Source organism: Pyrus communis, chromosome 4 (genome assembly GCF_963583255.1).
Source record: "Pyrus communis chromosome 4, drPyrComm1.1, whole genome shotgun sequence".
Taxonomy (NCBI): domain Eukaryota; kingdom Viridiplantae; phylum Streptophyta; class Magnoliopsida; order Rosales; family Rosaceae; genus Pyrus; species Pyrus communis.
In genome coordinates, this window is record NC_084806.1 from 10,064,164 (window position 1) to 10,077,894 (window position 13,731).

At 39.7% G+C, this 13,731-nt stretch overlaps 2 pseudogenes; both read left to right on the plus strand.

Annotated features, from left to right (window-relative positions):
- The first annotated feature begins 6,482 nt into the window (after window positions 1–6,482).
- LOC137731263 (sucrose synthase 2-like) lies at window positions 6,483–12,910 on the plus strand (annotated as a pseudogene).
- LOC137731264 (cysteine desulfurase, mitochondrial-like) lies at window positions 10,946–12,385 on the plus strand (annotated as a pseudogene).
- Window positions 12,911–13,731: the final 821 nt, after the last annotated feature.

Consider the following 13,731-nt stretch of genomic DNA (forward strand, 5'->3'; position numbering starts at 1 on the left):
ACTTGAAAAGATTCATTGGGTACTGCGGAATAGCTTAAGCAACAGCCTTAACCAGCACCTCTCTGCCAGCCTGTGAAATAGTGCACTGACTCTACCCTTAAATTTTCCCCATCACTCGACTTTTCACATACGCAAGACTACAACATTTTGAACAACCCCATATAGCTAGAACTCCCAAGTACGTCCTAAGATCAAAGACCACAAGGATGCCAAGAACATTCCCCAACTTCTCCTTTACAACCTGTGGGGTATTAGCACTAAAAAAGACACGATTTCTAAAGATTTACCTCCTATCCCACGACTGAGCAATAAGACTGAAGTAAACGTCCTAAATTTGTGCAATTTTCCGTATCAGCCTTTAAAAAGATTAATGTATCATCAGCAAAAAAAAGGTGGGAGATAGACGGGCCATGAGCATTTATCCTTACTCCTTGCAATTGTTCTGTATCCGTAGCACGACTAATCATCTTTGATAACACATCATTAACTAGCAAAAATAAATACAGAGAAAGCGGGTCACCTTGCCTTAAGCCACGCGAAAGAGCAAATTTATTTCCCGATTGACCATTCAATATCACTGCAAAGTTAACCGAACTCACACACTCACACACCCCATGATAAGTTTACACCAACCTAGGTGAAATCCCATCTTATCCATGACCACATCCAAGAAGTCTTATTCCACACGATCATAGGCTTTGTGCATATTAAGCTTAATGCCAAGATCAAACTTACTCTTTGCTTTTCTAAGCTTGAGAAAATGGAAGAGCTCATGTGCAATCCCAATGTTGTCCTAGATTTGTCATCCACCAACGAATGCATTCTACATGGGAGAAATAAGACTTGGAAGAAGGGGCTTCAATCTATTAGTTAAAACTTTAGATAGAACTTTATAAGAAAAGTTGCACAAACTAATATGCCTAAATTGAGAGACAGACTCCGAGTGTGGAACTTTTGGAATTAACACAATATGAGTGCCATTGATCTGCCTAGGACACACATCACTGGTCATAAAAATTTTGATCAATTCATTAACATCTGTGACCAGGCAATCCCAAAAAGAGTGGTAGAAAACACCTGAAATACCATCCGGACCCGGGGTCTTTAAGACACCCATTTGCTTAGTAGCCTCTCTAATTTCGTCCTCCGTGATCTCTATCATCAATGCTTGATTCATACCATCAGTGACCACTAGAGTTACACATTCCAAAACCTGCCCTCAATCCATTTGCCTAGATGACGTAAATAACTGGATAAAATACTCATCAAACAATTGCTTCACACGGCATGGGTTATCTTCCCAACCTCCGTCATCCCACCTGATGGTCACAACTTTATTCTTACTTCGCCTTTGCAATGTAGATTGATGGAACAAAGTCGTGTTGCCATCATCTTCACGGAGCCATTGAACTTGAGATCGTTGTTTCCAAAGGTTTCCTCCCGTTCCCGAAGCCTGTCAAGCAGTATGGTTTTCTCTTGGATTACTTCCACATTTGGTTCCCAGTTCATATCCAGCGCCCCTAATTGCTACAATAGATTATCAATCTCTCTAGTTCACATATGAAACTTTCCTTTACTCCATTATATGAGCTGAGATCTACAGACGTTGAGCCGTTGCCATTTACTCATAGGATTTCCCGTGCATGCGCAACGCTAGCAAGATTCAACTACCTTCTGGCATTCCTCTTTTTCAGCCCAAAAGACTTCAAATTGGAACCTTTGCCTCCTTTTCTTTGAGTTTGTTCTCTATGAATAACTATCGGAGAATGATCTGAACCCACAATGGGAGCATGGATAATTGTGGTATTGGGCTAATTAGCCAACTATAATTGATTACAAAGCCCCCTATCAATCCTCTCATCCACCAGCTCCCCATTTCTATGCCCTCTCCAAGTGAATCGTGGGCCACTAAACTCAAGGTCCATAAGTTATGTTGCTTCCATAAAATTAGCTAAATATCGAGGCTAATTATAGAGAACCGCTGCCCCTCCAAATTTCTCAAACTCCCAAATGAATTCATTAAATTCACCTCCGCATAACCATGGAATTTTTTAAGGCTGAAAATGAGAATGTATCCAGTTTCAAAATTCTTTCTTTTCCTCCCGATAAGATGTGCCATAAACTCTAGTTACCTTTACGCACCTAGTATCTGCTACTTTCCGAGCTCGGGCATCTATGATATGTGATGATGAAAAAATGATATCCACCTCCATTAAGTCATCCCACCATAGATTAAGACCATCTGCCCTACCAACAGGAGATACATTAAATCCACCAGTGAAACCCAATCTTCTACAAAGCCCGTCAATTCTATGATCCTTCATCTTAGTCTTCGATAAAAAGATCATAGTGGGTCGATATTTTCTAATAAGCCTATATAAGGCATGAACTACCATGTTTAACCCAAGACCACGGCAGCTCCAAAATAAGGATGTCATTACGATCGTGCAGCTGTTTCAGGCCAGCCGTCACCACCTTAGGATTGCTTCTTCTTTTTCCATGCTATAAGTTCAAACTTCTCAATCTTCGATATTTCTTCCAAATACTCCCACATTTCCTGATAATCTTCCAGAATCTCCATTAGTTCCTCTTCATCATATAAAGCTCTCTCCATCATCATACACCTCTCCTTAATACTCATTCCCCTCAATGTAATTGCCATTTTTTCCGGTCTTATTTACTCTCGAGACTTTTACTTTGTTTTTGAGATGACTGATTAATCTCTATATAACATGGTTCCACACCCCTCTTCAACGAACTACCGTCAGTCCCCCATCCACCAATATTTAAAACAGCCTCTTTGTCATGTGGAATCAACTCTTGAATCTCCTAAGTAACCATAGAAGACGGGCCACCTGAAGGCAGACGCTTGGAGCTAGAATGTGACTGTGAGGGTTCTTCTTGATTACTATCCAACAGAGCATATCGAGTGAAATAATGTTGGTCTTCCTTAGCTAGCCGCGTATCCTCCAAGATCACTTCCTGTGTGTTTATTCGTTATCGTCTCCTCCAACCTTGTCTAATCTGTTGTGAAGTAAATTAAATAAAGCATGAATTTCATTAAACTTATGAGTATTCCCAAGGCCCAAAGTCCAACTAGTTAAGCTTCATAGTGGTAACATAAATGGAGACATTTTGACAAGGAATGAAAGATATTAAGACTTAGAGTTGAAAGCAAGGAGGGATTTCTTGTAAGCCAATAGTTTCTGCGGTAACAAAAATCTTTCGTCTTCAGTATTAACGAATTTGTATCTTTGACTTTTCTCCTTGCTATGGGTGTGAAATCAATGACATGTTTGCAGTGACATATAAAGTAAATAAGACACTTTACTAATGTTTACACCATTCATCCTTTGGTGTCTTACCACTCATCCATGGATAATTGCCATCCATATTATGCCACCCAGACTAAGATGAGGACCTTGACTGAGATAAGGAGTCAGATAAACATATGAATCACTGTTCTAGAGATGTGTTAAATATGGTCCCACATGTATTCTTGTCAATCTTCAGCAGTGTTTGAAATATCTTGGATGTGCTCAATATTTCCACAGAAATATCCAAAAATTCAGGAAACGATATGGAAAGAGGGGGTGAAGTTAGACTTCACCCTATATCCACGATATTTCCGGAAATCAGTCAATTTCCTCGATATTTTCAGAAAATATCCAGTGTTTGCAGATAATTTGCAAAAAATTTGCAGGAAATATCCATGAACCTATGCGTTCTTTATTTTTTTTTAATTTTTTTCTTTATGGTATTAGTTTACTTCAATAAAACTTGTGCTACTTTCATGATGAAAATTTCAATTAAGTTATGTATAATTTATTCTTTCTAGTGAAATACTTTATTTTATTACTTGACATTATAAGGAAGTTTTTCTTCTCACATATCACATACTTATTGTTTACACAGTATCTAATCACTAATTCTTGATTCATACGTGTGTTGTGGCTTCATATGACATTCCCTAAAAAAATAATTTTAAATTTTTCATGTTTTTGAGCAAATTTCCATCATTTTCATCGAAGACAATTGATATCGATATCGATATACGATATATCCATCGATATTTTCACAAATTTGCTTATCGATATTTCCACCACCCATATTTTAAACACCAATCTTTGGTAAAATTTCATGTATTAGCTCCAGAATTTTTCGAATTATTTTTGGCTCTGCAATTGTCTCCACACTTGATGTGTTGCGTACAAGAAAGGGTAGAAAGGTATAAAAATTCCATATTGAGTAGGCTAGCCAAAATGTTGTTTAACTTGTGTCAGATTTTGGTGGCCTTCGTGCCAATTTATCAATTACCATAAATTTTGTGAGCTGCTTTCTTCGCTTCAACTCCATCTTCGTTACCCAATTGCCTTGAATGTTCTTGAAACTTTGTTTGCTTAAAGTGCCTTGCAAAGCTTTTAGCCATAGAGTTGCAAACTATTCACACGTTTTTTATAAAAGCAGGCAATCCTAGTAAACTTGTCTAGGTCATGGGTTTTGGCTTGTTGGGGCGTTGAGCTGCTGAGTTCATCGTGAGCTGCTGCTCCACGACCATGTGTTGCTGCTTGGCTGGTCCACGGTCACTGATCCTTTGAGTTGTGTGGCCTACATCATAACATAATAAAGATTTGTTAAATACAAAAATTGCTAACTGGTCATAGCAAAAGTGTGCATTTGTTTAGAAATTCATGGGCAAGGACCCAGGAGGTGTTATGCGCTTATGAGTTTATGGAATTCATAGACTGCTTAGCTTGTCGGCAGCTGATAAAGTTATGTATGAACACGAAAGATTGCTAACTAGTCAGAACAAAAGTGTGCAGTTGTATGGATCTTCGTGGGTAGTAATTTTCCCTCTCCCAGAGGAGAGCAAGCAATTTACCTTTCTTTTCAATTGGGTTGTAGATGTAAAGTTGCTCATTTTTCTTGTTTCAATTTTTTGGATGTATTTTGCCTTGTGATCGTTTAAACTAGTGAATCATGGAACAAATCTGTAATCTATTATGGCTAATCTGTAATCTATCTTGGTGAGAGACTGAGAACTCGAACAGTACCAAAATTTCAAAAAAAAATTGGAAATCCCAAAATTTCGGTTCGGTATTGAGTTTTAAAATCCCATCTTGAAATTTATTGGTTTAGAATTCGGTTCAGGATCCCAACCCGAACTAGCTCTAAGCACAAGCTACATTTTTTTACTGAACATAAACATACATTTAAAACAACTACTTCCATTGTATACAACGTTATTGGAAATGCTCTATATCGCACATAGAACCTCTGAATGCTCGACTATGAAAAGGTAGGTAATTAAAACGTCCATATTTGAATCTTTTGTTATGTCTTTTATTTTATCAGATTTGTTATCTGATGCATTGTAGTTAAATTTCGATTATTGTGTCACGTATTTTTGATATATGCAAATCTCCTTTTTGTCACACCGGATTAAGAAAGAGTCTAATCATACTAATGTATTGTCTCAATAGCACTAACATTGACATAAATGAATGTCATGCATTTAGATAGTAAATCATTTCTTCCTTAAATAGTTATCAGTTACCAAATGCATTAAAGAATCTCCCCCATAATAAGGATCACCTCAAAAAAATTAATGCATGTGAATAATCAACCAAATGTCAGCAATTCATGTCCAAATTCTTATTCTCGATGAAAAGTATCAAGCTAATTGTAATTCAATTTGGTCTTCACTTTTTAGTGTGAAAAACTAACAAAACTACTCAGATTAGTTTAGTTTGAATAAATTAATTGACTCAAATTGGTTTAAGTCCTCACCCATTTTCTTAGTGTAGTTTAAAATAGTAACATCGCTTGTTTTAAGTGGTTTTACACGCCTTTAAACTCAAAAACCTCTCTAAATTTGTTTTTTGTCAAATGATAAATTTGTTAGATTAGAGATTCACACTCACGCCGTGATGCAAAGGCAACACTCATCTCCACCACTGTGATAAAGAGTCACTTGTAAAAAAAAATAAATAAATAAAACTTCACTAAATTGGGCCTACATGCAAATTAAATGTTTTTGCTGGTTTGTTGTACCCACCCTTCAACCCAAAAACTTGCTTAGGCCCAATGCAGCCCAGTTCACGGCCAGAGAGATCTCCGCCTGGGTGCCGAAAACTTCTGTTCTGATTTCAAATCGCGAGGGAAAAGCGTCAGGACTCCTCAGCAGAACCTGCCCTTTTTCCAGAGGCATGCAGCCGCTGAAACACCGCCAGGTGCCGCTTCACATTTATCACCCTCTCTGTCCCTCAGTCTCTCTCTCTCTCTCTCTCTCTCTCTCTCTCTGATCACAGCAAAACAATGGCCGTTTTTGTCTTCTTCCTCCCCTCTCGTTTTCCCCTTTGGCTATATATATTTGCTCTGCGCCCCTCCTCTCCTCCCCACCTTAGCCGTCCGCTCTCGCCCTTTTTTTATTTGCTCCACCGTCCCCTTCTTTCATCTCGCCGGAGCCTCCATTATCAGTCATGCGGAATACCATTCAGGACACCCTCGCTGCTCACAGGAATGAGCTTGTTTCTCTTTTCTCCAGGTGCATCTCTCTCACATTGCATTTCAAATGGAGGGTTCTTTCTAAAACTTAAGAATTTGATGTGGGTTTTGTTTTTGAGATTGGAATTGATGTGGGTTTCTGAGAAAGTTGAGATTTTTTGTTATGTTTGGAAGGTATGTTGCTCGAGAAAATGGGATTCTGCAGCCTCATCAAATGATAAACGAGCTCGAAAACGTGATCATGGACGATGAAGGCATGCAGAAGCTCAAAGATAGCTCCTTCAGCAAGGTCTTACAGTCTGCCCAGGTCAGTTTCTCACAACTAATGTACAATGTGCTCTTTTTTTTATTTTTTTAGATTTTTGTAGGTCCCTCTTTATGTTTTACATGGTGTTTGAATGAGGATTTTAGGCTATTTCGGAGAGTTTTACTCTTTATGATTTCTTTGTTCAGCTCAGTTTTAGAGATTTTTGGATGTTGCTCAAGTATCTCCTTGTTTGCTGAGAAAATGACAAGTAAATTTTGAAAATCTGAAGTTGCAATTTTGCAATATTTGTGACCCAAGAAAGCAGAAATCTTTGCTCTTCATGGCTTGTGAAAGTTGTATTTGTTTTGGTTTTCTGATTTTGGTCTTTGCTTGTTATTTAGGAAGCAATTGTTCTTGCTCCTTTCGTGCGTCTTGCGCTTCGTCCAAGACCTGGTGTTTGGGAGTATGTTCGAGTTAATGTGTATGAACTCAGTGTGGATCATTTGAGTGTTGCAGAATATCTTCGGTTCAAGGAAGAGCTTATGGACGGAGAGTAAGGGACCTCCTGTGTTAATCTTTGTTACTGAATTTGTAATTTGTGTCGAGTCTTTCTACTTTCTTATCTGGATTCTGGAGTAGCATTACATAGAGCGGCCTAGACAGTTTTTATTGTTCTTTCAATTCCATTATACATGAATGCATTCTCAATCTGAAATCATTGTCCTAGGTGCAACGATAAGTATGTGCTTGAACTTGATCTGGAGCCATTTAATGCATCATTCCCTCGACCAACCCGTTCTTCATCAATTGGAAATGGGGTTCAATTCCTTAACCGTCATTTATCTTCAATTATGTTCTGTAACAAAGAAAGTTTGGAGCCTCTTCTTGACTTTCTTCGTACGCACAAACATGATGGCCATGTAAGTTTGAGTAAGCTGTGGGCTTTGCATGAATGAGCATTCCACTTTTTCAGTTATCATGCATTTCCCTTTAGTTTAATTTACCGGTCGCCTTTTCTCTTGCATTCAGATTTAGTGTAAGTTTTTGGTTTTTATATTTTCCTTAACCTAAAGCCACATAAAGCCATATTTGAAGTAATATGACAATGAGGTTGTGAAGCACTCGTACCTTTGGACTGAATGATATTAGTTCTAAAATTTTGTAGGCAATGATGCTAAACAATCGGATTCAGAGCATACCCAGACTTCAGTCTGCTTTAGCAAAGGCAGAGGAATATCTTTCTAAGTTCCCGTCAACTACACCATATTCTGAGTTTGAATTTGAGTAAGCGAATCATCTAATTTCAACACTTCGATCTCCACTCCTTTAAAGGGATAATTTGATTGCTTTAGATGGCACATTTAATCATCTTTACACAATGTGCAGCTTACAAGGAATGGGATTTGAGAGAGGGTGGGGAGACACAGCACAACTGGTGTCAGAGATGGTGCATCTTCTCCTGGAAATTCTTCAGGCTCCTGATCCCTCTACCCTGGAAAACTTTCTTGGGAGGATCCCTATGGTGTTCAATGTTGTCATAGTGTCTCCCCACGGCTCTTTGGCCAAGCTAATGTCTTGGGTTTGCCTGACACTGGAGGGCAGGTATTACTGATGTACTTTTGACTATTTCATATCCATTTGTTTGTTGTGGGTCTTTCCCTTCCTATATTTTTATATATACCAAACTATTAACAGATCCAGTAGTTTTACGAATCTTTTTGTCATAAAACCATGAAAAGGTTATATCTTTTCTTACTGATGGCAGGTTGTTTATATACTGGACCAAGTGCGTGCCTTGGAGAGTGAGATGCTTCTTAGAATACAAAACCAAGGATTGGATGTTATTCCAAAAATTCTGATTGTAAGTTCTTGAATGGAAGTTCATGCGACGTTAGTAGACATTAGGTGGTGTGTACCATTTTATACTACGTCATGTCCTTTTACTTGATGATGGCAGGTTACCCGACTGATACCTGATGCAAAAGGGACAACATGCAATCAAAGATTGGAAAGAGTCAGTGGTACAGAACACACACATATCTTGCGGGTACCTTTCAGGACTGAGAATGGAATTCTGCGGAAATGGATTTCAAGATTTGATGTGTGGCCTTAATTGGAGAACTTTGCAGAGGTAAGTCAAAAGGATAGGACTTTTCATTTTCATTTTTGGTGTGGATCTCCCTTATTCCTTTTCCGTACCCTTTTTCACTGCTTGAATACTAGATAGCCATAACTTTATGATGCATGCTGTGGGTTCATAATAACTACTTACGGTTTATAACATACTTACCTTTTCCTCTTAATGTGCTATTTTTAGGATGCCTTGAATGAAATTGCTGCTGAGTTGCAGGGTGTTCCAGATCTAATCATTGGAAACTACAGTGATGGAAATCTTGTTGCAACTCTGCTATCTTATAAACTGGGAATCACACAGGTGAACTTTAATTTTTTATTCATTATTTCAGATGCAACACAAAGATTGGTGGAAAAACAGTGGCATATATTGGAGTTACCTTTTCAAAACTGAATTCTCCATGTAGTGCAACATTGCTCATGCATTGGAGAAAACAAAGTACCCAGATTCTGATATATTTTGGAAGAAGCATGAAGATAAGTACCATTTTTCAAGTCAATTCACAGCCGATCTCATTGCAATGAACAATGCAGATTTCGTAATAACCAGTACATACCTAGAGATTGCCGGAAGGTTAGAATTTCAATCTAGTTCTTTTGGAACATGAATTGACCATATTTTTTTCGTCTACTTCTGTCTAATCTCCTATTTTTTAATCTATTACCTGAAGTTTAACTTGAAATGTAGTAATATGATATGAGTTATGTTTGTGGTTAACAAGTTCAAAGACTTGTCTGTCACAATAAAGTGGATTGCATCATTTGCAGCATGTGGCCCATTATTCTTCTCCCTGGATTCTAGTCACTTTTTCTTGTTGCATTAAAAGATTAATATTCTTGTTCTTTATCTCAGCAAGAATAACGTTGGACAGTATGAGAGCCACACTGCCTTCACTCTTCCTGGGCTGTATCGAGTAGTTCACGGGATTGATGTTTTTGATCCCAAGTTTAATATCGTCTCCCCAGGAGCAGATATGTGTATATACTTTCCATATTCTGACAAGGACAAAAGGCTTACTGCTCTACATGGGTCCACTGAAGAACTCTTATATGGTGCTGGGCAGAATGACGAGCATATGTGAGTATCTTCTAATGTTAAGTAAGAAAAGAACTTCTGTAAAACAATTTAAACCTTTTCGAGTGGCATTGAGATTTTATAGGTATTAGGGTTGCAACTTACATGTACTTCATTTTCATCACTCAATTGTCTGATACTCATTTGATGGTGATGCAGTGGGCTGTTGAGTGATCGATCAAAGCCTATTGTCTTTTCCATGGCAAGACTTGATAGAGTGAAAAATTTAACTGGACTTGTTGAGTGCTATGCTAAGAGCACCAAGCTAAGAGAAAAGGTAAACCTTGTTGTGGTTGGTGGTTACATGGATGTCAAGAACTCTAGGGATAGAGAAGAAATTACAGAGATTCAAAAGACGCATGACCTCATTAAGAAATACAACTTGAGTGGCCAGTTCCGATGGATAGCAGCACAGATGAACCGTGCTCGTAATGGTGAGCTCTACCGCTACATTGCAGACACAAAAGGCATCTTTATGCAGGTATGTGAAGTAGATATATAATGGTTTTATTTTAGTATCAAAATTCCATGTTTTACCCTATCTTCTTATTCACTGCAGCCTGCTTTCTATGAAGCTTTTGGCCTCACCGTTGTGGAAGCCATGACTTGTGGCCTTCCTACTTTTGCAACTTGTCATGGTGGCGCCGCTTAGATCATCATTGAGCACGGTACCTCAGGGTTCCATGTTGATCCCTATGGTAGCGTTTGGTACGCGGGACGGGACGGAACAGAGTGGGACGAGGCGTTCCGTCCCGCGTTTGGTGCGCCTAAAATGAGTGGAACGCGCTGTTCCACGGAACAGATTTTGGATGATTTTTTGTTCCACACCCTCACCCTGGAACGGGTTGTTCCACGTCTGTGGGACAGAAATTTCCAATATTTTAAGACAAAAATGCCCTTGGTCTTTTTCAAAATTTACAACTTCAAAATCAGTTAACAAACCCTAAAAACAAAATCTCTTCTTCTCAGCCGTTTCTCTTCACCTCTGCATCCCTTTCCCCTTCGCAACCTTCCTACTCATCCGCCGCCAAACCCTAACCACAAAACCCGCCTCCACCGCCTCCGACTTCGTCCGCACCCTCTCCACCGCCGCCGCCGTCGCCGAAACCTACAACGACCCAGATGGAGTTTCAATGAAGGGGGTCAAAATTTCTGGCCGGCCTCTGTACCTGGACATGCAGGCCACGTCGCCGGTGGACCCCAGGATCGTCGACGCCATGCTTCCTTACTACCTCACCCGGTACGGAAACCCCCACTCCCGGACCCACATGTACGGCTGGGAGTCCGACTCCGCCGTCGAGACCGCCCGCGCCCAGGTCGCTGACTTAATCGGCGCCTCCCCCAAAGAAATCGTCTTTACCTCCGGCGCCACCGAGTGCAACAACATCTATGTCAAGGGCGTCATGCACTTCTACAAGGACAAGAAGCGCCACGTCATCACCACCCAGACGGAGCATAAGTGCGTTCTGGATTCCTGCCGTCATCTCCAGCAGGAGGGATACGATGTGACCTACCTGCCGGTGAAGACCGACGGGCTTATCGACCTCGACGAGCTCCGCTCCTCGATTCGGCCCGATACAGGCCTCGTATCGGTCATGGCGGTGAACAACGAGATTGGGGTTATTCAGCCGATGGAGGAAATTGGGGAAATTTGCAAGGAGTTCAAAATTCCATTCCATACGGACGCGGCTCAAGTGCTTGGGAAGATCCCAATTGATGTGGACAAATGGAATGTGAGTTTGATGTCCCTTTCAATCACAAGGTTTACGGGCCGAAGGGGATCGGAGCTTTATACATGAGGAGGAGGCCAAGAATTCGGGTGGAGCCCCAAATGAATGGAGGTGGACAGGAGAGAGGGATTCGGAGCGGAACTGTTCCGACTCCATTGGTGGTAGGGTTTGGTGCGGCCTGCGAAATTGCGAAGAAGGAAATGGAGTATGATGAGAAGAGGGTAAGAGCGTTGTAGGATCGAATGTTGAAGGGAATCAGGAAGAACCTTGATATGGTTGTGGTGAATGGTAGCAAGGAGAGACGTTACCCCGGAAATTTGAACCGTTCCGCCCATAAAATTGTACCAAACAACAGCGGAACATGGGTATTTTAGTCATTTTAATCTTTTGGTTCCGTTCCGTCCATGTGCTACCAAACGCAGGACGGAACAACCGTCTTGTTCCGTCCTGCGCGTACCAAACATAACACAGAACATCTATTCCGTCCCGTCCCGTCCCGTCTGCGTACCAAACGCTACCTATAACCCTGATCAGGTGGCTGAACTCCTGATTGACTTCATTGATCAGTGCCAGAAGGATCCTGGCTACTGGGAAAAGATATCTCAAGCTGGGCTTAAACGAATTTATGAAAGGTTTCATACTTTCTGGCAGACTTTTGAAAATTCAATCTTTGTCAAGCTCAATTCTGTAGGTACACATGGAAGATATATTCAGAGAGGCTGCTCACATTAGCTGGGGTTTATGGCTTCTGGAAGCATGTGTCTAAGCTTGAGAGGCGAGAGACAAGGCGATATCTGGAGATGTTTTACACTCCCAAGTACCGGAATCTGGTTAGTAATCATATAATATCCTTCCTCGTATTACTTCATGCACAAATGGCACTTGCATTCCATAGATTCCGTATAGTTCATGAATTGGTTTCATTTAATAATAGAACGGAAAAAACTAATCGTATTATGAATTGGTTAGTGACTGCACCTTGCACATTCAACTCCTATATAGTTGAAGAGAGTTGATTGAATTGAAATGGTAGAGATCTCTCTCCTTGAAATGCTGCTGACCGTGCATTGTGATCATCTTTCAGGTGAAGTCCATTCCGCTGGCTGTTGATGAGCAGCATTGAACTGTTATACATGCCGATGAAGCTGTCAGTCAGCTTGTTACCGCTGAAGTATGCACTTGAATTTCTGGTGTTGGCGATCCTGTCTAACTGCTATGGACAGGACCATGTTGTTATTTCTTTTCGTTTGGTTTAAGATGTTGTAATTTCCCGTGGACCTTTGTAGTGTGTCTTAAATCCCCAAGCTTCGTGCTCTACCTTTAATAAGTTGATATTATGGTACTCAATCTCTTGAGTTTATGGACCTCTGAAGTTTCATTCCCTCACGTAGTTTGACACATTTAATATCCGAGCATTACTCTTTTTCCGCTCACAGATGATGGAGGACTCATGAGACTTTGAAACTCCCTCATTGAGGCCTCACCCTATGTGAGAGGGTGAGAGAGTTGGGATAAAAGTTGGGAAAATAGCCGGTGATATGCATTCATGTTTGTGTCTAAAACGAAGTTGTTCCGGGATTGATTAAAGGATAAAAAATTGTGTGTATTGAAAACGTTCGTTTCCAATAACATAAAATGCTTATTTTGTGAGACTGTGAATTTTAATCACATATTTCATTTTCTTGAATGTATTGCTTAAAGCTAAGAGAACGTTTTCAATAAGATAAAATGCTTATTTTGTGAGACTGTGAATTTTAATCACATATTTCATTTTCTTGAATGTGTTGCTTAAAGCTAAGAATTTAAAATGCTTCCAGGTCATGAAAGTGCTTTTTGAATAGATGCTTTTAGGTCGTGAAAGTGGTTACGTTGTTAAAACTGTTTGAAGTGCTATTTATAAAAACAATCTCAAACAACTTAGAAAGAGAGTAGAAACATATTTCTAATTAAAAAAATTAGTATTTGGTTATAATACATGTTTTTAATACAATTATTATTTCAACAATCAAATAATAATTGTACAAAATACGTGTAAATAT